Raw genomic sequence first — 25745 nt, 5'->3', positions numbered from 1 at the left:
ACTGTATGTTAACGAACTGGAATAAAAATAAGAACTTGAGGAAAAGAAAGAATTTTCAGCACATTTTACCAAAAAGAAGAAAACTGGCTAAGAGACTTCTCCTCAGGTTACCTGTACGTAAATCATCAATCCTCTGAGGACTCTGAGTCATTCCCGTGTGATAATCTACCACACTTCCCACGGACAGTCCCAAGCCCCGTAAATGGCAAGCTGTCTTTAGTTCTTAAACCCCTTGTCCAGCCAGAGGACTAAATGCTAGGAACCAGGTGGAAATAACCTTATGGAAAGGCCACGGAGAGTGAGAAGAATTGAGTTTAGCACTGTATGCAATAAAGCTCCATTTAAATTTGAGAGGAGAGAAATCGAACCTCAATGATATAACAAATCAGTGTCTTAAAGGTCAGTCCTCTGAGTAATGGCATTTCAGTAACTGCTGGCTCCTGTCCAGGCTCAGCTGTCCAGTCCAGGGAGAGGAAACGCTTAATGAACCGGCCCAACCCATTGAAAGGCTGCAACCCGCACTTCGACAGCAACTGCTACTGTGAAACCCAATTAGAAGCCACCTCTCAAAGAGAGCGAGGCAATTATATTAGCAGAGGACACCCAAAGGTTAGACCATGTCTCAGGCATAACGATGATGGTTTTGAGAGGTACATGTCACATTCCCCAGAGTTCACTTAACAAACTCAGCTCAGTTACGAAAAATTAGACTGCCTCTGCAAGCACCTGCAGATTATTTATCTTTAACCACTCATCAAAGTTTTCTTTGTGTGGAATATTCTGGCCTCACTCTGGTATGAACTAAGTATACCATGGATCTAGGCATCAGGCCTGGCACTTTAAAGTTCCCCTTGGGCATCAGAAGTAGCAATGGACACCCTTGTCAGTACCCTGTGACCTCAGAGGTGTCCTGCTGCAGGGAACCTGGAGGAGAGGTCCCAAAGTACTGGGTCATTGTGAAATGCAAGGAAGAATTAAAACAGGGATGACCTTGTTGATGTCTTTAAATTTAGCATTTACAAGGATGGGTGAGTTTCTCTTCCTTTTCTTCCTAGATATTCTCACCTATTTCCCAAATCCATTTCTCCAGGCAGATTCTCTCCCAGGCGCCAGCCCCACATTTCCCCTATTAGACAGCATTTCAGTCAGATCCCAAACTGAATCATTACCTTCCCTCTCTTCCTTCCACCCCACAAACCTCCTCCTCCTCCTCTCTGCCTTCACAATGACTCCTTCTCCTCTTGTCTTTTCTCTGTAAAGTGAATCTTTATCCAATGGTTGCCCCAACTAGGAACCCCAAAGTCATCTTCAACTCCTCCCTGTCATCACCCACACATTTGGTTTCATCAAGGCTCACACGTAGGACTCTCTTCTGGCTTTTATTATCCCTCACCTAGACTACTGCAGCCGTTCTACCATCAGGTGACAAATACGACAGTTTGAAATTCATTTGAAATTCCTTTATCTTAACAGCTGACCTTGCTCCTTCCTTGTACCTTGGCCACAATGATAACCCAAAGTGGGAGTTTAAAAGGTTTCTTCCTAAAGGAGGACAGGATGACCTAGAGAAGTCCCAGTGAGTTGGGAACACAAGGAGAACGGTGGAGAGAAGTGGTTGAGGTAAAAAGAGAAATCAGGAGATGGAGACACATCTGGTACAGCTTTTCCCCAATCGGGGTTAAAATCCTAGAAGAGGGTGAGGAGTTAAAAAGGTTGATAACAAAAACCAAAAGCCAAGGAGTTTCTGTATCACCTTCCCGTTAGGGATCTAGAGGATATGCCACCTCACAGAACGTCTTCATGCCCCACCCCCACTCTCATGACAACATGGAGTGATGACTGCATGGGTGGTGACCATATCACATAACTCGGCAAAACTGGTGTCACAGCAGTTGTGTGTTAGATAGATAGACAGATATAGATAGGTAGATAGAGATAGATAGATAGATAGATGATAGATAGATAGATAGATAGGCAGGCAGGCAAAGTTTTGAGGTTAGCTATACAAAGCCTGACGAGCTTCTAAGCAGTGTGGACATTCCCAAGTACTACCGTGGAGGACCATGGAGAGAAGGGCACTATCAAAACTTATTGTGGGATAAAGTAAGGGGTATAAAGGCCAAGCAAGAGCCACAGTGGGACCACATAGACAATACGGACAGCCAGGCCCTGACTGATCTGGGAGAAAATAGACTGCAAGTTAGAGCAGCCACGTACTTCAGCAACGGTTGCCAACAGATGGCCCAGGCAGAGCCAGACCACCACCAGACCACAGTCACCAGATTGCCTCAATCTTTGACACAAACACACATACACACACCCTCAAAGCCATGTGAGACCCCATTTACTGAGACTCCATCTCAGTGGGGTGCAGAGGGAAAAGTGAATTACTGAAAGAGACTTTCCACATTAGTGGAGAAATCTGAGTTTCCTCCTCTCAACTGAACGTAGCTTCTTTTTTCTCCACTTACTAAAGTGGAGAGGTGGTCTTAAGGAGAAAGTCAGGTCAAATTTAGAAAAATACTTTCTTTGCACATCTAAGTGTAGTGAAGACAAATCTGTAACCCCAATTCCAGTCTTATCCAACTCCCTCCATCTAAAACATGGTGGCCAGAGTCTTTCGAAAATATCAGTCAAGGGGCGCCTGGGTGGCTCAGTGGGTTAAAGCCTCTGCCTTCGGGTCAGGTCATGATCCCAGAGTCCTGGGATCGAGCCCTGCATCGGGCTCTTTGCTCAGCGAGGAGCCTGCTTCTCTCTCTCTTTCTCTGCCTGCCTCTCTGCCTACTTGCGATCTCTGTCAAATAAATAAATAAAATAGTTAAAAAATAAATAAATAAAATAAAATATCAGTCAAGCTTGGGCACCTGAGTGGCTCAGTTGTTAAGCGTCTGCCTTCGACTCAGGTCACGATCCCAGGGTCCTGTGATCAAGCCCCGTATCGTGCTCTCTGCTCCACGGGAGGCCTGCTTCTCCCTCTCCCACTCCCCCTGTTTGTGTTCCCTCTCTCGCTATCTCCCTCTGTGTCAAATAAATAAATAAAATCTTAAAAAAAAAAAAAAAATCAGTCAAGCTTCCCATGTCTGCTTACAAACCCTTACTAGTGTTCTCAAACACTAAGAGCAAATCTCACACAGGCTGAAAATGCCCTTCACTAATTGGTTCCCTTCGCCATCTTTAACCTCACTTCCATCTGTTTCCTTCACGGCAGGCCACACTCCAGCCACACCAAGGTATCACTCCTGCCAGAAGAGAAGCTCTTTCCTCAGCCTCATGCTACTGGAAGAACCATGACTCCCCACGCGGTAACCCAAGAACTTGGGCAAAACACATAACTCTCCTGAGCTTCCTCCTGGGCAAAACGAGGACAATGATGCAGACCTGACAGCATCAAATTAGCAGATACGCAGTGTCTGCACAGTAGGTGCCTCATAAGTGTTCATTCCCTTCTCTACCAGTATAGCTTTGTCTTGACACACCTTGTTTCGTCCCCAGCCTCTTCTCCACCTACAAGTTCTTTTTTTTTTGACAGAGAGAGAGAGATCACAAGCAGGCAGAGGGGCAGGCAGAGAGAGTCCCGGGAGGAAGCAGGCTTCCCGCAGAGCAGAGAGCCCGATGCGGGGCTCGATCCCAGGACCCTGAGATCATGACCCGAGCCGAAGGCAGCGGCTTAACCACTGAGCCACCCAGGCGCCCCTCCACCTACAAGTTCTTATCAAACTTTCATGACTCATGTCACCGAAATGTCGGTCCTCTAAGAATCCTTCCCTGGTATTTTCTGGCAAAATGGAGTCACTCTGTCCTCTGGGTTTCAGTCAACTGGGGTGGCCTCTTCTCACATCACCTCAGAGTTGTCCATGTGTGTCTCTCTCCTGCCTGCCTGGTCCTTCTGTACCCTTCATCCTAGCACTGTGCGAGGCACACACGAAGCCCCCAGTATCATCTGATAAACAAATAATCATGAGTAAAGAAACATGAGGTATAATTAAACCAACAAATTTGCTTCTGACAGCCATAGGTGATGATAAATTTCATGACCTAATTATATCCAACTGGCCATCCAGATAAGGGATTTAAAAAGACTGCTTCAATGACCAATAGATCTTTTTATCCTAAGTATGGAAAGTCAGAACCCCATAAAGATCTCACAAATACCCAGAAGAGAGGAAAGAACAGATACCATGGGTTGACAGACGCACGGAAGATTCTTACCTCTGACCGACAATGACCATAAAACGCCACAAAGAACATAAATGAACAGACCTAACACTTTTAAATGTTCAGGGTCTTTTTGGTATCTATTGTAGCTTTGTACAAATTTTCATTTTTCTGGTTGTTATTATACTGGGTTTGGTGCTGTTTATGCCATGTGTTTTTTGCAGACAGAACAAATGCAACCCAATGTGAGAACACAAGCTCACTTAAAACGACTGTCCTTAAGCTCCTGCAAGTTAGAAGCAAATTTAGAGCTAACAATGACTGTTGCTGAGGAACAGGACTATGGGACCACTTCCACTTTCTACATTTCTATATTTCTATATTGTTTGAAACACAATAAACACATACGGCTATATAGCCAAAAAAAAAAAAAAAGTTCATTCCTTTTTTAAATTGTTGGAGTCACAATGGACACAATCAGTTATATAATCAACAATAAAGACACCTAGTTTAAAAATTCTGTTCATATCTTTATAATAGAACCTATATATCTAGAGAAAGTAAATAACATTGGTCAAATCAGTGATGTTCCAGGCAGATTAAAAACTACTGTGGTTTTTTAAAAGTATACAGCAGAAAAATAACTTCTTTTTAAAAATGCTGTTCTGTGCCTATTATTATTTGGATGGTACTGCAGGATTTTAAATTGCCACACGTGTTCTTGAAATCTTTCACTTTTAGATCAAAAGAACCAACACCGACCCTCTGTCTTCAGCCACTGGAGTCAGAAAATCCTCCTGGTATCCTTTTCCCACTGCCCCTGCCAAGGAGGAGGGATGGGAGATGCCCCATAGGAACCCATGGTGGTCTTCTCCTCTGGGTCTCCCAGTAGCCTGACCCTGTAAGTCAGACACAGGATGGATAAAGGAATGGGTGCCTTCCAAATTGTCCCTGGCTGGGTGACTTACACCCATGGAACTAGGGATCCTGATGGCAGACTGGGGCAGTGCTTCTGGGATCACAGCAAGGCTCTATCATGGGATGGAGCTCTCCATCCTCACCAGGACTTGGGGTGTGGCCTCTGAGTCCCTGGGAATGTGAACAACACTATTCAGTGGCCCTTTGCAGCCCAGAGTGTGTTTCTCCCCATCACTCTCCTGGATTGCAACGGCCATCCATCCCAGACAAAGGGGAGACTCCAAGTATTCCAGGAAACAGAGAGAAAGCTGTGGAGAGCGGTCTAGGTCCATCTCCAAAGTGAAAATAAAGGATGCGGTCCTATTGTTCTTCCTGTGATTCATTACCTCCTGCTTTCTCATTCTTTCTGTAACTGCTTATAGAGTGGAGATGAAATACATCTGAAACATCTGTTATACCCATGCAGTTGAGCTCTATACTCCTCATTTTGACTCTGAGGAGCTCTGAGGAGCTCAGCTTCACCTGTCAACTGAGCTATCTTTGGCATGCCCAGTAACTCCAAACAATGTTTTCCCAACATACGACTGGCCCTTCGAAGAGAAAAGTAGCCCATCGCCGAGCCCTAGAGGCACAGATGGATCCCTCCAAACCCGCTGCGTGGCCACAGCCCTAGCGTGACCGAGACAGAAGACACATGGAAGATAACGGTTAGCTGGACGCAGAACAAGGGGGACACACTTCAAGATTCTCGATATCATTCCCCTCCTCAAATTGTCACTCTCTGGTACTCCTGTCATTGAAATGTCACTTGTAAGGTACCGCTCTGCCCACGGCATCTGCTCACCATTGTGCCAGCTGATGGGGCACTAAGTGAAGAGCAGTGTAAAGCTTTATGCCCTTGACCCAGCTCCAGTGGTAACTAGGAGAGAAAACATTTCACTCTTAGTGATGGTTTTTATCTCCTGGGATCATTTCTTTACCACAGCCCTACCCCACATGCACTTTCAGCTCCAAAGAAGAGTCTGTGTGTATTAAAGGAGGCTGACTTCCCAACTACTTTACAGACTCTTATCTTTTCATAGTGAAGCTCTTCATTGTTAAAACATATGTCAAATCATCCAACTACCTCCTCCAGGTGTTCTTAGAAATAAAGATCTAAGATACTGAAGGCTTTCTTTCCCCCTCCGTGTTGGCTCACTTCCTTTTTAACTCTGAGATTCAGAGGCATTGCCATGGGTATATTCCCTCCAGTGCAAGCCAACTTCACAGATTTACCCCAGCATCTGAGGGCGCAGTGCCAGTCGGCAGAAAGAGCCCCAGGCTACAAGGTGGGACATCAGGTTTTTCCTCTTGCCTCTGGAGACAAAGTACAAATTGCCTTAAGCTCCTGTGCTCAGGTTGTTCTAGGGCCAAGGTGAGGACAAGGCCACTTGTCCTACTAACCCCCAAGGTAAAGATCAAATGCAATCATACATATCAAAGTGCCCTTACAGGCATGAAGCTCATCCTGTCATTGCTGTGGGGGTGGGACTGCCAGATCGCACTTGGGAACCAGTCTTCTCAAGTCTGTCTAGGATGCTGGACTTGGTCCAGATCCACAAATCTGGGTAATTCAAGTGTTCCTTTCTTCCCACTGTTCTTCTCAGAGAAAAGTGCATGGGGGAAAGAAGAAAAGGATGTATGAAAATTATTAGCCAGCACACTGGGTACCTGGTAATTAAGAAGAGGTCGTACTGTTTTTTTGTTGTGGTGGTTGTTGGTTGTTTTGTTCTTGTGGACATTTTTTGGTGATGGTTTGATATTCATGATGGAAAGATCCTTAATTCTGCCAAAGACTTAGAGAGGAGCTTGAAGCTTCCACGACCTGCAAGAGTTTGCTTAATGATCTGTCCCAAAAGAAGCCAATACATTGACTGTGAACTTGAAACTATGAGTATGACAAAGTAAAATCCATACTACATTGTAATATCAGTTTTTAAGAACTGACTCAGAATATATTCTTCTATAAACCTATACATACTTTAGTTTTTAATTGAATAAGAATTTAACTTAGAAACCAGCTCAAGGAGTAAGAGTTTAACTGCCTCCTACTGTGGTTTTCCACAACAAAAATACATTGTGTTTGCCTTCCAAATTTCATAAAGAACAGAGTTAAATTAAACTGTACCCATTTAAGAGTGACAAAGACAAGATGCCAGAAAAACCTGTCATTTTAAGAATGGCTAAAAGAACTTGATATATTTGGTTGCTCTTCAAATCTTCCAGAGGCTGTCATATAAAAATTGGAACTGAGAAACTTTTCATCGACCAAGGGATCTGAGCTCCCATAAATCACCAAGCATACTGAAATTCATGAAAAGGGAAGCAAGACGCATGGTGGCTGAAGTCATCATCCCTGATTGGCAAGGGAAAGACAATGATTCCTCTTGATGTTTCCTTAAGTCTCACACAAGTTCCTGTCTTTCTTTAGCATTGCCACTTCAGATAGAGATGGACGTTGTGGATCTATGTGACTGACTTCACTCCACCTCCAGCCTTCACATTTACTTACTGTCCTGAGAGAGAGACATCTAATTCTGGTCAGCCTAGCGCCACTGACTGAGCACACTTGAGAATTCAGGCACCATTGTCACAGTCTGTTCTCACAGCGAGATGACAAAACTTTATCACCATGCCAATATCCATTCCATCCTGGCCTCTCACAACCCCTAACTTCATAAGTTCTAAATAATGAAACCTCCAAAGCCCCTTTTACTACATACCATTCTCATCGCTTTCTCACGTCAACCACTGATTTGTTTTCCATCTGCCAACCACATTCTCGTTTATGCAGAACGTCTATACAATAAAAATGTATGCTGTCAATGCCCACAATAGCTAGTGCCACATGGTGGAGAGGAAAATACTTTGACACGGAGACAAGTAAGTCCTACAGACTGCTTGCTGCACGTCTTGAGGTGCTCTGTCAAAGAGGGGCCGTGGTTATGCACAACATGGGCAGGGGAAATGTGGACGATGAGACAGACTTGAGATTTATCCTGTTTGGCTCCAGAAGACACAAAGAGGAAGAACAGGTTAAAGTTACAGATTTAGAAGACTTTTCCAAAACTGGAACGAGACGCTGTCACTAGTTGGCCATCTCTCAGTGGTGTTTAAAAGGGGATGAAAATAGAAGATATTGCAAAAGGTATGCAATACAAGAGGCATATAAACAATGATTAGAACAATGTTTTGACTTTGCTATTCAATATCTTAACTTTTATTACATAAAGTTTACCAAAATTGGAATAAAAGAAAATACATATCTAAGTAAAGAAATAATTAGTGCCTTTTAAGAAGGAAAGTCTTTTATGACACTGAACCATGTTTATACATATATATTTTTTTAAGATTTTATTTATTTATTTGACAGAGAGAGAGAGTGAGAGAGGGAATACAAGCAGGGGGAGTGGGAGAGGGAGAAGCAGGCTTCCCTCCGAGCAGGGAGCCTGATGTGCAGCTTGATCCCAGGACGCTGTGATCATGACCCCGAGCCAAAGGCAGATGCCCAACAACTGAGACACCCAGGCACCCCTTGGATAATGTAAAAGGATTAATTAATGTATGTAATACATAAAGAAGTCTTCTAAATCAGTAAGGAAAAGCCAAATACCCTCATACAAATGTTGGAAAAGGAATAGAATATTCATATGCCTACAAACAAAACCAAAAAATAACACGAGCACATGAAAATATGAAAAAGAAATATGTTTTAGTACATTAAGACCATCTTTTTATTTTTATTAATTTTTTAAAAGATTTTATTTATTTATTTAAGAGAGACAGGGATAGTGACAGAGATAGCAAGAGAGTGCACAAGTGGGGAGGAGAGAAAGCAGCAGGATCCCCACTGAGCAGGTAGCCTGGTGCAGGACTTGACCCCAGGACACTGGGCTCATGACCTAAGCCGAAGACATGCACAACTAACTGTGCCACCCAGGTGCCCAAGACCATCTTTTTAAATTGCAATTTTTTAAAATAATGAAACCCAGAACCAAGAAGTGTATTGTGCTGATTGAAATATTGAAATAAAAATGGTTATAATCTTGGTGGAAATTATTGACAATTTGTATCACAGACTTTAAAGTATTCTCAGTTTTATATTGGAATCTATATTAGTGAAATACTGAGACATACAAAGACCTATGTCAAGAATGTTCATAGCATCATTAATAATAATAAAATATCCACCAATAGAGGACAAGTTAAACAAATTATGAAATATTTGAGCTGGAACACTCAACAGTGAAATTAATAACCAGCACTCAGAGCTAACATCATCCTTAGTGGGGAAAAACTGAGAGCTTTTCCCCTAATGTCAGGAATATATAGAACATAAGACAGGGATGTCCTCTCTCAACACTTTGATTCAACATAGTACTGGACGTCCTAGACACAGCAATCAAACAAGGAAAAGAAATAAAAGGCATCAAAATGGGTAAGAAAGAAGTAAAACTTTCATTATTTGCAGATGACATGATACTATATATAAAAGACCCAAAAGACTCCACTAAAAAACTGCTAGAATTGATGAATGAATTTAGTAAAGTCAGAGGACAGAAAACCAATGTACAGAAATCTGTTGCATTTTATACACCAATAATGAAGCAGCAGAAAGAGAAATTAAGAAAACAATCCCATTGACAATTACACCACAAATAATAAGATACCTAGGAATAAGCCTAACCAAAAAAGGTAAAAGACCTGTACTCTGAAAACTGCAAGATACGGATGCAAGAAATTAAAGATGCCACAAATAAGTGGAAAGACATTTCAAGCTTATGGATTGAAAGAACAAATACTGTCCAAATGTCTACACTACCCAAAGCCATGTACACATTTAATGTAATCCCTAACAAAATACCAACAGCATTTTTCACAGCACTAGAACAAACACTCCTAAAATTTATATGGAACCACAAAAGACCCTAAATTGCCAAAGTATCTTGAAAAAGAAGAACAAAGCTAGAGGCATTATAATTCTGGACTTCAAGTTATACTACAAAGCTGTAGTAAACAAAACAGTATGGTACTGGCATAAAAACAGACACAAAGATCCATGGAACAGAACAGAAAATCCAGAAATAAACCCATAATTACATGGTCAATTAACCTTCCACAAAGCAGGAAAGAATATCCAATGGAGAAAAAGTCTCTTCAACAAATGATGTTGGGAAAACGGGACAGCAATATGCAAAAGAATGAAACTGGACCACTTTCTTACACCATAGGCAGAAATAAACTCAGAATGGATTAAAGACCTGAATGTGAGACCTAAAACCATAAAAATTCTAGAAAAGAGCACACACAGTAACTTCTCAGGCATTGGCCGTAGCAGTCTTTTTCTAGATATGTCTCCAAAGGCACAGGAAACAAAAGCAAAAATAAACTATAGGGACTTCATCAACATTAAATACTTCCGCAGAGCAAAGGAAATAATCAACAAAACTCAAAGACAGCCTACAGAATGGAAGACGACATCTGCAAACGACAAATTGGATAAAGGGCTAGTATCCAAAATAAATAAAGAACTTACAAAACTTGGGAAGGGAAGGGCTTTTTGTTAGTATCTCCATATCTAAAAGACAGTTTTAAGTTATAACCATAGGTCTATGTGTGCGTTTTTGTGATGTACCTGTGTTTGCTGGGACAAGGTTAATTATTTCATAACACCTAAGCATTTTGGATGTCCTGCAGTGGTAATGTATGATAAAATGTAAAACTAGTGAATTAACCAACTTGTAAGTTTCTTTTTGTTATAATTGATAGGAAAGAAGCGTCTTGAATATCAAGTTGTTAAGCTGTCTCAGAGAAATGTACATCTGGACTTATTCCTTAGGTGGGCAGCAGAGGAGCAGAAGGAAATATAAAGGGAAAGATTATGCAGATGTACTCATATTTACATTTTAATGATAATTCTCAATGTGTGTGCATCTCCTTTGGATGTACTATAGGAATACATTAAGTGATTCAGTGGAAACATACCTCCTTGCTAATATTTGCATACTATATATTGGATAATGAATTCTTTCAGAAGCATTATGTGTTGTGTACTCTGTTACTTCATGGCTCATGTTTAATTGAACATTAAGGGAATGCAGTTAATTATACCCCCGCCAATATCTTTATCTAGAGGCCTGTTGCCATTTTTGTCTTTGTCTTGAAATTTCTGTTGCCAAGGAAGGCAGGATTATATTTTTTTCCTTTCAGATTGAGTTGGTGTAGTGTACTGTTGGTTATCAAAATACTCATAGTTTTGTGCCTTTGAAATGGTAAATATTCATGGTGTGTAAAAAAAAGCATGATACATAACTGTAGGCTCTTAACTACATTAAAATGCTTAGTTGCGTAGATACACACATGGGACCTAGAAGTCAAACTATAAACCGCTTCTGATTATGGATGACTTTGTTCTTTGCTTCTTGTGTTTTTCAGTTTCTTCTTATGCACAAAGAGCGAGAGGACTTATAAAACTCAGCCCCCAAAAAACAAATACTTCAATTTAAAAATGGGCAGAAGACATGAACAGACATTTTTCCAAAGAAGATATCCAGATGGCCAACAGACACATGAAAAGATGCTCAACATCACTCATCATCAGGGAAATGCAAAACAAAACTACAATGAGATCACCTCACACCCGTCAGAATAGCTAAAATCAAAAACAAAGGAACAAGAGTTGATGAGGATGAGGAGAAAAAGGAACCCCCTTGCACTGTTGGTGGGAATGCAAACTGGTACAGCCACTGTGGAAGACAGTATGGAGATTCTTCAAAAAATTAAAAACAGGGACGCCTGGGTGGCTCAGTTGGTTGGACGACTGCCTTCAGCTCAGGTCATGATCCCGGAATCCCGGGATCGAGTCCCACATCAGGCTCCCAGCTCCATGGGGAGTCTGCTTCTCCCTCTGACCTTCTCCTAGCTCATGCTCTCTCTCACTGTCTCTCTCTCAAATAAATAAATAAAATCTTAAAAAAAAAAAAATTAAAAACAGAACTACCTTATGATCCAGTAGTTCCACTACTGGGTATTCACGAAAAACTTATTCAATAAGATACATGCACCCTTATGTTTATGGCAGCATTATTTACAATAGCCAAGATATGGAAGCAGCCCAAGTGTCCATCAATTGATGAATGGATAAAGAAGATGTGGTGTGTGTGTGTGTGTGTGTGTATACACACATACATATACACATACATACATATATACACATACCTATACATATATATATATTCATTGTATATATATATACATGTATAATATATATAAAAATATTATATACAATGAATATTATTCAGCCATAAAAAAGAATGAAATCTTGCCATTTGCAACAACATGGATGGAGTTAGAGATCATAATGCTATGGGAAGTCAGTCAGTCAGAGAAAGATAAATACCATATGATTTTATTTGTGGAATTTAAAAAACAAAGCAAATAAGCAAAGGGAAAAAAGGGAGAGACAACCAAAAAACAGACTCTTAACTACAGAGAACAAACTGATGGCTACCAGAGGGAAGAAGAGTGGAGGATGGTTGAAATAGGTGATGGGGATTAAAGAGGGCACTTGTCATGAGCACAAGGTGATGTATGGAAGTGCTGAATCATTGTATTGTATACTTGAAACTAATATAACACTGTATGTTAACTTACTGGAACTAAAATGAAATAAAATTTTAGAAATTTCAAACTCTAGGGGCACCTGGGTAGCTCAGTGGGTTAAGCCTCTGCCTTCGGCTCAGGTCATGATCTCAGGGTCCTGGGATGGAGCCCTACATCAGGGTCCCTGCTCAGCAGGGAGCCTGCTTCCCCCTCTCTCTCTGCCTGCCTCTCTGCCTGCTTGTGATGTCTGTCTGTCAAATAAATAAATAAAATCTTTTTTAAAAATTTCAAACTCTAATTAATCAATTAAATAATAATTAATAATCATGCTCACTAAGAATATATTCAAGAATATTCCTAGGAATATTTCTTAATTTACATACTAAATGTTCAAGCAGGCAATGAAATAACACACTAGCACATTTCAGTTGCTGCCCAACAACAGGGAAGACAGAGTTCAGAGACTGAGTATGAAACAAATTTCATTAAAAGAAATAATATCTACACCTAGAAAAAGCAAGCACTGGCATAAAAAAGCAGGAGGCATAAAGGATAGATAAAGTTTACTAAAAATTTAACACTTTTGTATGATAAAAGATACATGAGCAAAGGTGGAAATGGACGTTGAGAAGTTATTTGTAATGCAAATAGCTGACAAGTATAATTCATATGCACAATCAATAAGAAAAATAACCCATAGAAAAGTGGGTAAAACTATAAATAGGCAAATTACAAAACAGAAAATAATACTTTCTGGGAGTGCTTGGGTGGCTCAGTAGATTAACCATCTGCCTTCAGCTCAAGTCATAATCCCAGGGTCCTGGGATTGAGGCCCGCAGAGGTCCTCATCGGGCTCCCTGCTCAGCGGGGAATCTGCTTCTCTCTCTCCCTCTGCCCCCCCAACTCATGTTCTCTCCCACTCTGCTCTCTCGCTCTCAAATAAATAAATAAATAATCTTTTTTAAAAAAGACTATAAAAACTTCCAATGGAATGAAAATATCTTTAAGCTCACTAAACCTTAGGGAAGTGCCAATTAAAATACTAAAATAACATTTGCATCCATCAAGTAGGTTACTATGAAAACAGCTTTACAGTGTAAGTACTATCGAACATAGGAAGATTCTGAAACATCGATACAACACTGGTGAGAGACGTTGATAAAAACTGACTTAGAAGAGTTGTTTGGCAATATCTATTAAAATTTTGAATGATTTTCTCATTTCAGTATTGGCAGGGTAGCTTTTATCAAACTAACCCTCCAGCAGAGAACAATCATCATTTCATACATACAGTACGAGAGAGAGAGAGAGAAAGTTAATGGAGCAAAATATTCATAACTAGTGAATCTGGGTAAAGGGCACATAAGGGGTTCTTTGTACTACTTTTGCAATTTTACTAGAATTTAAAATAACAAAATTTAAAGTTTTTTAAAGGTTAGGCTGCTAGGGGCACCAGGGTGGCTCAGTTGGTTAAACATCCGACTTTTGGTTTTGTCTTGGGTTATGATCTCTGGGTCTATGAGATCAAGTCCCAGGTCAGGTTCTGCACTTGAGCATGGAACCTGTGTGGGGTTCTCTCTCTCCGTTTCCCTCTGCCCCTCCCCAGTCTCTCTGCCCCCCTCTCTCTAAAAAAAATAAAGTTAGGAGATACGACTATAAAAACTCAAAATCTCCAGGGATATGACTACTTATAGTCATATCTCCAGGTTTCTGTGGATCTCCTGCAAAAGTTTAGACCACCTATAACAGTAGACTACTTTTGAACATATGACATGGAAAGAGATCAGTATTATGTTAATAAGTCAAAAAAAAGTGATATTAAGAGCAATAAGAGTAATGCAACTAGTCCTTTACTTCAAAAGAAAAATAAATATATGTAACATCTGTTTATGCATGTGTATGTCTGTAAATGGATAAAGCAATATACTGAAAATGCATAATAATTAGAAAACATAAAAACACACCCTATCATCGAGTAATTCTACTTCCTTGAAAAACACCCATGTGCCCAAAGAGCACACAAAAGTGTGTTCATTACAATATTGTTTAATGGCCAAAAAAGCAACATTCTATATGTCTATCAATAAAAGGATAGACTACTTATACATAAGTAGTTTAAAAGAATGAGTTCTATATGTACCAACATGAATAAGACAGGCAATAAAAGCAAGCTAGACAGTAAATATAGAATTAGTAACACTAATGAAAAGCATAATTAAAATTAAGAGAATGAAACATACCAAATATTAACAGCAGTTACCCCTGAGTAAGTATCTTCTTTTTAAAATAAGGTCTACACCCAATATGGGGCTCAAACTCACGACCCTGAGACCAAGAGTTGCATGTTCCACAGACCAAGCCAGCCAGGCACCTCGATCTTCTCATTCATACATCCTTTTTTTTTTTTTTTTTTTTTTTTTTTTAATTTGAGAGAGAGACAGAAGCAGACTCCTCATGGAGCTGGGAGCCTGATGTGGGACTCCATCCCAGGACTCTGGGATCATGACCTGAGCCGAAGGCAGAGGCTTAACCCACTGAGCCACCCCAGTTACCCTTATTCATACATCTTATGTGTTTTCCAAATTAGCCATAATGAGAATATGCACTTTGAAGACATAAATACAGTTCTATGTGTGGGAAAGATATAAAAGTACTCAGGGCCTATTAGACATTTTCCTGTCTTAAAACAAACAAATACACTGAAGCGTAGCCATAAGAAAGGCAGCTATTTGCTATGTATGTATGTATGTATGTATGTAATTATTTATTTATTTATTTGACAGACAGAGATCACAAGCAGGCAGAGAGGCAGGCAGAGAGGGGGAAGCAGGCTCCCTGCTGAGCAGAGAGCCCTATGTGGGGCTCGATCTCAGGACCCTGAGATCATGACCTGAGCCAAAGGCAGAGGCTTAACCTACTGAGCCACCCAGGCACCCCAGTATGTATTTATTTATAAGTAGAAAAACATACAGCAAATGGCTGGAAACATTTAGGTATATAGAAGTTGTTGAGGAACATCTGGTGAGCATGCCTGGCTATTACATACGATAGGAGCGGGGTTAGACAGGGACCTTAAATTGTTGCCTGAATGTGAGCTACAAGTGATAGTTTTGCTGGGCCTCTTTCCCTAGAAAGATGTTTAATATCAAAAATACATTTTCACTTCATCTGCTGAGAGCTGAAAGTTTATAGCTGTCAGACATCTGGAAGAAAATGACAGTCCCAAACATCCAATAATCAGCATGGCTGAGAATACCAACTTCAATGCTGGAAAAGAAAACTGACACATGGGGCACCCGGGCGGCTCAGTGGGTTAAAGCCTCTGCTTTCGGCTCGGGTCGTGATCCCAGGGTGCTGGGATCGAGCCCCGCATCGGGCTCTCTGCTCAGCAGGGAGCCTGCTTCCTCCTCTCTCTGCCTGTCTCTCTGCCTACTTGTGATCTCTGTCTGACAAATAAATAAACAAAATCTTTAAAAAAAAAAAAAGAAAAAGGAAAAGAAATCTGACACATGTCCATGAATGCTAGCTAGAGCTTGATATTTACGCGACCTCTCTAAAATCCTCAAAACATAGCTAAAGCTCTCTCAAATTCTCCAAAGTACTATGTCTTTAATTTAGCTTATGCTAAATTGTATTTCTCTTTAAGGAATATATAACAAACATCCAGTTTTCATCATGAAAAGGCAAGCCAAACACCATGGCTTTTGTCTACCACCTACGTATGTTTAGTTACCCCTTATTAAAATGTTTATTTTTTTCTTACCCATGAAAATAACACACATATATCATGTATATACTGAAAGCATAGAGAAGTAAATTTGGAGGGGAAATTTTATCCATAATTCCAACATCATTCAAATAGAACCACTGTTAAATTTTGAGGTATTTCAATCTAGCCTATTTTCTAAAACCATACAGTTGAGCTCATGCTGCATGCACAATGTTATTCCAGTGTTTTCCACGTCACACAATAACCGAAATATTTTCCCATGTTTCTTAAAATGTGGGAAACCTTCATAAAACCCATGTGACGTCAATAGAAAGGATATACCACAGTTTATCTTAATGTAACTGCCTATTTTTGAAGCATTAGAAGGCTTTCAACTATTCCTCATAACATCTTGATACATAAGATTTTTTATTTGAATTTTGAGTTCATCAGTTGGTTGAGATTCTCAAGAATGAGCAAAAGATATGAGTAACTTCTTTTTTTGAAATCTTTTTTAAAATTTTCTTTAGAGATCTTTGCTCCATTTGTTTGCCATGGTTGACCGGAGGCTGTGTTTGACAGACCTGATAGTCAGCTATTGAAGGATACTCACACCACCATTTCAGCAACAGGATGGGTCCGTATGTGGGACTCTCACTAGAAATTACATGCAATTGAGTAGTTACAACCCTCTAGGAGTTCACACTCACAGGCGAGCTTCTTTAACCTGGGCAGCATATAAGAATGTTCATGCCACCATGGCTGGGTGTAATAATAACTAACGTCTAGTCAGTGCTTCACAAGTGCCAGGCATCATGCTAAGAATCCTTCTGCATTCTCTCCTTGAATGCTCACAATGCCCCATGATTTCGTCCCATTTTACAGATAAGAAAACAGGCTCATAGAGGCATAAGGGTCACCTCCAATCCATTTGCACACGTGCCCTGAGGTCTAGGCCCAGGCATAGTAATGGATTCACACTTATCCAACCATACTTTGTTTCCCATTCTCTGTCATGAAAGCTTTATATGCAGTAAAGTTAACCAGGCTGCATAAGTCCAAAACTCAGGACTCTGCCTACTCTCAGAGGTCTACTCTGTTGAGCAGAGCTGCCCAAGGATGGACCATATGGGAAGAAAAAACAGATGGGCTGGACCCTGGATAGACAATAAGTATGTCCAGAAAATAAACTCTCAAAAAATTATCAAGTCTACACAATTCTATTCTGCCCTTGGATTGTATAATGCTCCTATCTGCTGCCCTAATCATTTCCATCCTCAGTTCTAATATTTACACCAATGGCTTTACATCAATGGCCTAAGAGACAAGAGGTGCTACAAAAGAAAAGGAGGGAAGGAAGGAAAAAGAGAAAGGAGAGACAAAGAAATCCATTAGATATTTATCAACCACCTCGCTGGTATGCAACATATATTTAATATATATCACATTCTGGTATTAAGGACATTGCAATTCAGCTAAAGAGCTAAATCAGGCATTTGCAAAGCAATTAAATAACATTATAAGATTAAATAGCAGTGTAAATGTGTCAAAGTGCTAAAATAAGCTGTATGAAAATAGCAACCATCAAAGTTCATTTTTTTCAGCTTAATATACATTTGAGATAGTTAGTCCTGTATATCAGACCGTGCCTATTAGATTTTATCCTATTGGAGAGTGTTTACCATAGGTGAAAACCATAAACACTATAAGAGTTCATTACATAAACGGATCAAAATATATCTGAGTCTCTCCCAAAGGCTCTAAGTCCCAGCAGATAAGAAGGATGGTCCAGAGTATAAAAACATTAAGTGGGAACAGACTGGCAAGTATGAGGCAGAGGTCTCTTGCTGGATGGCACCGGGGAAGCTTGAGGCCTTTTAGAATCTCTACCAAGGGATGTGGACACTCTCATTGCTCTTCTGACTTATGTCTCCATCCCCAATTCACCGCCTCCAAATGAGGGAGCCCCACGTGATCTGCTCCCTCAGCATCTGACATTCAGGGGGCTGGCTTCCTCTGTGGGTGGAGCCACTGCTTCGAAGAGTGGCAAGAGATCACACGTCCGCCTGTGCTGTACCTGCAATTAAGGGAGCAAGGGTAGCAGTCCTCATAGTCCTCATAGGTAGTAGTCCTTAAGTCCTAGCGGATCTTAACTGTTGCCTTTGCTGGTTAAGCTGGGAATGCCAGCTTCCCGGGTTCAGGCCACATCAGTATCCCTTACAAAGTTATATATCCTTGCACAGGTTGGTTAATTTCTATGTGCTTCAGCTTTCTCATCTAAAAATGTGGATAACTGTCATAGCTACTACATAGAGTTATCGTGAGAATTCCATGAGTTCTTACAAGTAAAGGGCTTATGTACATGGAGCTATTTTCAGTAACAAACTTGGATTTGCCTCACTCTTTATTGGCACGGCCTGAGTCCACAGATTCAATGTCAAGCTTAGACCACACTGTCCCACATCGTCGAGGAGTGAGGTGTGCCCAGATTAATAAAACGACCTCTGTTAATCATTTGATTGGATATTCTTCCACACATGGTCTATTGGTGAAAGCCCTGGAGGACAAAAAGAATCCAAACCCCTAACAGAAGGGTTCTAAGTTTGGCTCAATTCATTTATTCAATTTTAAACAGTTGCAGGAATTATTAGGAAATAAAATAAATTTTAATCTCTAGGTAATAGTGATTTATTATGCTTTCTTGAGCTGGAACCATGAGATAATGAAAGCTGTGTTTTATAGGGATTAACCTGACAGCTGTATAAATCTTCTGTAGGAAATCTCCACATTCATTCAAAACACAGTGTTTGTTTTATTTTAAACAACAACAACAAAAACTGGCACTTTTTTCCTCCACGCTTTCCAGCCAGATTTTTAAGGATTCTGCCATCAGTACTGAATTTCATCAAAGCAAGGACTGTGACTTGGATCTCCTTAATCCCAGTGCCTACCAGTGCCTGACACTTAATAGGTTCTCTCTAATGTTGACTGAGTAAATACAAAACAGTATTTACTATATCCAAAAGGACCACTATGAGACAGTTGGGTTTGATGCCACAAGTTTTTTTAAAAAGGGGAGGAGAAAGTGAGGGAATGCGTACCTTGCTAACTCCCACTGCAACAGAAGGGTGATGATGTCCCCAGGAACCAACAATGGAGCTCTCTGAAAACCGTGGTGCCAGTAAGGAAGAAACCCTTCAGCCTCAAGGATCACCTTGGGGAAAGGTCCCAGAAAAAAGTGGACCATCTGGCCCCCAGAGAAGAAAGGCCTCCTCTACCATATAGAGTGTTCTCTCAAGAACCAGAAATGGTCAACGTAAATTCTCAAGTTGCTGAGTACAAAAACCAGTAAATAGGCAAAAGGAAACTCAGGTTCATCAACCTTCCTTTCAACACAGCAAAGAATCTTAGGAGCATGTTTTCTGGGAAGACTTGGTTAATTTGAAATATAATCAGAAATGTTTTGAATAAATTACATTGTGAAAAAAATAAGCATGTGATTTTGATTGCATCTAAATTAGTCAAAATACAGGAAGAGGAAATGGATGAGCTGCCCTGTGGCATGAAACTGATTTTCAAACTCGTATACAGCCCCATGTCTCTCTACTGTGTACAAATCTTTCTACACACTACTCTAACTGAAACACACTTTTGGAGACACCTTTTCACTTCCAAAACTGTTGTGGCTGTTCCAAAGTCATTTACATCAAGACTTCCCACTTTCACAAGTCCTTCAATCAGAATAAAAAGCACTGAAGTGAAATCAAGATGAATCTGAGGGTAAACAAAACAGGATCTCAACAAAAGACTGAACTGAGTATGATTATACCTCAATAATTAAAAAAACAACCTGAAGGGGAGAAAAAAACTGACAGGAAATACAACAAAATGTTAAAGTAGATATCTATAATACAAACTTGAATAATTTTGGTTCTACATTCATCCAGTTTTTTAAAGGAGTATTTACTTATTTATATTGAAAAAACACACAAGCATTTAACTAAATAAATATTAAAGTCCAAGTTATCTTCAAACTAGGAAGCAAAGAAAACAACATCTAGGGACTTCAGTGAGGTGTGGTTTGTTGGCAATATTTTCTGGAAGTATTTTCCCTCATATTTTGAAAGCCTTTTATTGTCACTCAGGAAAATTTTTTAACTTGGAAGTGACCTTAAAGATTGACTGATAAAATAAGACCTCATTCTACCGCTGAAGAAATAAATTTCCTAACAAATGACCAGTAAGGGGCAGACCTGGAACTCTGACCCACAGTCCCGCCTCCTGTTCAATACTCTCTCCAACACTGAGTCTACATCACCAAGGAAGGTATCCCTGTCAGTTTCCAGAGAGAAAGAAAAAAAAAAAAACACTGTAAAATACAATGTCTCGCCACTCCTGGGTACCTACCCAAGAGAAAAGAAAATATGTATCCATACAAAAACTTGCATATGAATGTTCACAGAAGGCATTATTTTAATAGCCAAAAACTGGAGGCAACTCCAAATATATATCAATTGGTGAAGAGGATCAACAATGTGGTATATCCATAAAATAGAGTATTATTCAGTCATAAAAAGGAATGAACTACTGAGATATGCAGTATATATATGGATGAGCCTTACAAACATTATGCTAAGTGAAACAAGCCAATCACAAATGACTATATATTACATGATTCCATTTATATAAAATGTCTAGAAAAGGCCAATCTGTAGAGACAGAAAATAGACTAGTAGTTGCCTAAAGCTGCAGGAGGTGAGTTTAGGGGGGGGTGTCAGGTGGTGATAGCTAAGGGATGAGAAGTTTCTTTTTTAAATTGAACAAAAATGATCCTAAATTCTTTGTGGTGATGAGTACAGATGAAAACAAGTACTAAAAATTAATCAGCACGTGCTGCATTTCTGTTCCAAGTAAAGAACAATACTGATGATGTCACATTATGGAGAAAACAATCACCTGTACAGATCATGATCTCAATCAGGGCATTTATATCTTTCCCATATTTGTTTCCCTGGAACTGGTTATGTTGCCCAAGCTCTGAGACTTCTGCCTCTGTAAGATGGTAAATTCTCCAGAACCATTTCAACTGAGGAAATAACCAATTTAAAGAACTGTGTGTACCATCTTGTGGAAAGAGCTAGCTAGGTTCAGCCAAGAGGACCACTTCCTTTAAAGAACAATACAGGATTTGAAGGCCCAAAATGAACCTGCTTTAAATGGTTCAACCAAGTAGTTAGGTATCTGGTGATTTTCACTCACAGGCCAGTCAGCAGAATGTTGCTACTGGACATGGCCTCACGGCCTCACACCACACCTGAAGCAGCCTTGTTGTGAGCCCCACTTCTCACCCATCCAGAGTCTAGGAACTTGCTGGTAAAGAAAGACCACCCTGAAACTAATGCAACTGTGTGTTAACTATACTGGAATTAAAATTAAATTAGATTAAATTTTCAAGAAGAAAAGAAAGACCCTGGGGCTCCTGGGTGGCTCAGTGGGTTAAGTCTCTGCCTTCGGCTCAGGTCATGATCACAGGGTTCTGGGATCAAGCCCCGCATCAGGCTCTCTGCTCAGCAGGGAGCCTGCTTCCCCCTCTCTCTCTGCCTGCTTCTCTGTCTACTTGTGATCTCTGTCTGTCAAATAAATAAATAAAATCTTTAAAAAAAAAAAAAAAGAAAGACCACTCTGTGATCAGTAAGTCAATCACTGCCCAGAAACAAAAGTCACGTGCCATACCTTATCCTAGTTCTCATCAAGGAGGAAACCTAAAATCCCAGTGCATCCAGAACTCCGGAGCCAAGCACTACTTTTCCTGCCCTGTTAAATGACAGGAAACTGCGCATTGTGTGTAACAAGTTCAGCAGCAAGGAGAGCTTTATTCTGGCTACAGCCCTCGAATCATTGCAGAGAACCTCAAATGCTCTTAGGCTCTGAGCAGGCCTTCCTGCCAACAGTAAAACAAACCCAGGGCACACAGGTCACCTCCCAGTTGTAGTTCCATGGACAACTCTGCAGGAGGGACCCTGTTTTCAGGCAGCAATATTTAAAGGCATTTTTAGAGGAAGGTGAAGGAAGTTAATAAGAAAATAAATAAATGAATAAAGGGTGAAGATGGGTACAAGTGACTGGCACCCTTGTTGGCACCACCAACGGAAGGTTAGAAGCATACTCTCTAATTAAGTCCTATGTCTAAGACTCTCTTCAAAGGCCTAAGACAATGGTAAACATGTCAGAAGGCTCAGCTCGCCCCAGTTTGGGGAGGAAAATACAGGCTTCTCTTTCCTAAAATAATTCAGAAAAAGTTGATATTCTGTTTCTTTAGGTCTATAGTTCAGCTTAAGAGTTGACCTATGTTACATAGATTTCTACTTTGATACCTGAAATTAAAACAAATTGTTTTGATATAATTGCATCTGTCGATTTTACCTCAATAAAACTGAAAAAATTGTTTTTCTGAATAAACCTTAAAATCCAAACCAACTTACTTTTATTTAAAAAAAAAAAAAAACTTTTTTAAAATCTTAAAAAAAAAAAAAAAAAAAAAAGGATGCCTGAGTGGCTCAGTCGGTTAAGCCACTGACTGGCTCAGGTCATGATCCCAGAGTCCTGGGATCAAGTCCCACATCAGGGTCCTTGCTTGGCAGGGAGCCTGCTTCTCTCTCTGCCTCTGCCTGCCACTTTGCCTTCTTGTGCACACGCTCGCTCACTCTCTCTCTCTCTCTCAGACAAATAAATAAATAAATAAAATCTTTAAAAAAAAAAAAGAAGAAGAAGAAAAAAGAAAAGAAAATCTGTCGGGGCACCTGAGTGGTTTGGTTGGTAGGGTGTTTGACTCTTGATTTCAGATCAGGTCATGATATCAGGGTTGTGAGATCTAGCCCCACATTAGACTACACACTGGATGCATAGCTTGCTTAAAAGACTCTCTCTACCTACCTCCCACTCTCTCTCTTTTTCAAAAAACAAAACAAAAAACAAAAAGCAATAGTCTAACTCTTTGTGATATATTAAAAAAAAAAAAAACTGAGATAGCTACTTTCCTCTGACAGGTAATCAATTACTTTAACCAAATTCATGTCCAGTGGACAAAAAATAGTTCAAGGGACTCTCACTGATGGTTTCCACCTGTTTGAAGACGTCCAAAAAGCTTTTTTCCATGAGCAATCCAATGACCAAAGCCAGTTATAGTATTCTGTTTGCCAAATCTCATAATAAGAGCAATATAATGTTGATAATCTATTGTCAAGGAAAATGATAATCCTATTACCAACTCCAATCTGTCTAGTGAGATAACATCTTGCAGTATCCTGGGGAGAAGATGGCTTAATTACAAAGTTTCCAGATCTATACAATGTATACTCTTACCTACAAGGTCTTGATATCCCATAAGGACTAAGGCACTTTAAAATCTAGATGGTTACTAAGTAAAGGTATAGTGAGATGGGTTTTTTTATTTTTTTCCCGCTTCTTCTAAAGATACAAATTTATTCAGCGTAATCATAGGCCCTTCATTTTAGTATCATATAATCACTCCTTCACAATGACAAAATTACAGCCTCTGAGCCACAGAAAATATTAAGATGGTTAGGTTACCACACATTACTGTTTGGATGCTCCTTAACTATCCCTCAGTTAGTCTTTTTCTTTAATCAATAATCTTTTTTTTTTAAGATTTTTATTTATTTGACAGACATCACAAGTAGGCGGAGAGGCAGGCAGAGAGAGAGAGGAGGAGGAGGCAGGCTCCCTGCCAAGCAGAGAGCCCAATGTGAGGCTCGATCCCAGGACCCTGGGATCATGACCTGAGCCGAAGGCAGAGGCTTTAACCACTGAGCCACCCAGGCGCCCCTCAATCATTAATCATTTTAAAACAAGTAGCAAATGAATGGCATTTCAGTTGCCATCTAGCTATGTTAGTAAATACTTTGATCAAAGCATAGCACTGAATCTCCTATCCACACACAAAAGCAGGAAAGAAAAACAAGCAAATAACTAGATGTACTGGGGTGGGGGGAGGGGAAGCCCTGAATACAAAATTGACAAATTAGGAACTACTCCCTCTATGAATGGGATTGGATGTTAAATGCTAGAAATGCCACCTATACTTCCTCCATTGAAGTAAACTAGAAGAAGGAAAAGTTGGTTGATACTCCTTTGAAAAACAGACTTTCCACTGAATATCACTGAATATACACAGTAGCTTGCCAAGTGACTACTGGTGTAGAGTCATTTGCTAAAAACTACAGTGGTCTAATTCCACATGGAGATGGCTCTTCATAGATAAACTGTCAGAAGAACCCATTTCCAACTGAAATGTATGAACAGTTTCCACCCACTCCCTAGAGGCCACCAATCCTGTCACCATTCAAAAGGACACAGAAGACAAAGATCTTGTTCTAACCAGATGGGGGGAAGCCCCTCTTTCCCTTCTGTGTAACACAGATTTCTACGTGTCTACCACAAGGCCAAAATAACACTGGGTACTACGTTTCTTTCAAGATGAGAAACTTCCTTTTGGTCCTCAAGGAAGTGACAATCCTACAGGCAGGAAAGTCACCACTCAAACTCATCCTTAGTTCAGAATATCTTATCCTTGATTAAAATTATCATAGATATGGGTGCCTGGGTGGCTCAGTGAGTTAAAGCATCTGTATTTGGCTCAGGTCATGATCCCCAGGTCCTGGGATGGAGCCCCACATTGGGCTCTCTGCTCAGCAGGGAGCCTGCTTCCCCCTCTCTCTCTGCCTGCCTCTCTGCCTACTTGTGATCTCTGTCAAATAAATAAATAAAATCTTAAAAAAATAAAATTATCATAGAGAGAACTTATGTAATAAAGACTGGCTTCATTTACAAATCTAATTTAAAAAGACTGCTGCTGGAAGGCTATTGGCTGAGTAGCAATTCTGTTTCCCAGAAGTGAAAGCATGCTAACAAAAGAGAGAGAGGGAAAAAAAAAGCCTGTTGATCTCAAATATCATCTCAATCTCAGTCTCCATACAACAGTCCTCCTTCACTAAGGCTTGCACACATCCTTCAGTCTGATAGACATGTCCCATCTATTTAAATGGTAAATGAGAAAAAATGGAAAATTATGATAGCATTCACTGGTGCATAACTCAGCTAGGCAACAATTCATCACTCTCACAGTTTACGGATCGTCATGTTTGAAGTACATAGCTCCCGATTTATCGAGGCAAGGGACAGCAGCAAGAAGCTGATGTCCAACGATGCATGTTGCCCTGGTTTCATCCATTTGCTCAGATGATAGGGTGTCAGGTCTGCAGCTCCCTTTGAATTTGGTTGGCCAACAACATGCTGCTTGTAG

General features: G+C 40.2%; 1 protein-coding gene across 3 annotated transcripts in view; it reads right to left on the bottom strand.

The window, feature by feature from the left end:
* Positions 1–25745, bottom strand: part of RASGRF2 (Ras protein specific guanine nucleotide releasing factor 2) — a 266197-nt gene that overhangs the window by 191522 nt on the left and 48930 nt on the right. Inside the window, exon 1 of one of the 3 annotated variants that reach the window (XM_047729965.1) lies at positions 18408–18494. The exons of the other annotated variants lie outside the window; for them this stretch is intronic. The gene's annotated coding sequence lies outside the window, so the exon portion shown is untranslated. Of the gene's footprint in view, positions 1–18407; positions 18495–25745 lie in introns of those variants that run through there. 3 annotated transcript variants of the gene reach the window in all.

This window comes from Lutra lutra, chromosome 5 (assembly GCF_902655055.1).
Source record: "Lutra lutra chromosome 5, mLutLut1.2, whole genome shotgun sequence".
NCBI lineage: Eukaryota > Metazoa > Chordata > Mammalia > Carnivora > Mustelidae > Lutra > Lutra lutra.
This window is presented reverse-complemented; position numbering and strand designations above follow the sequence as displayed.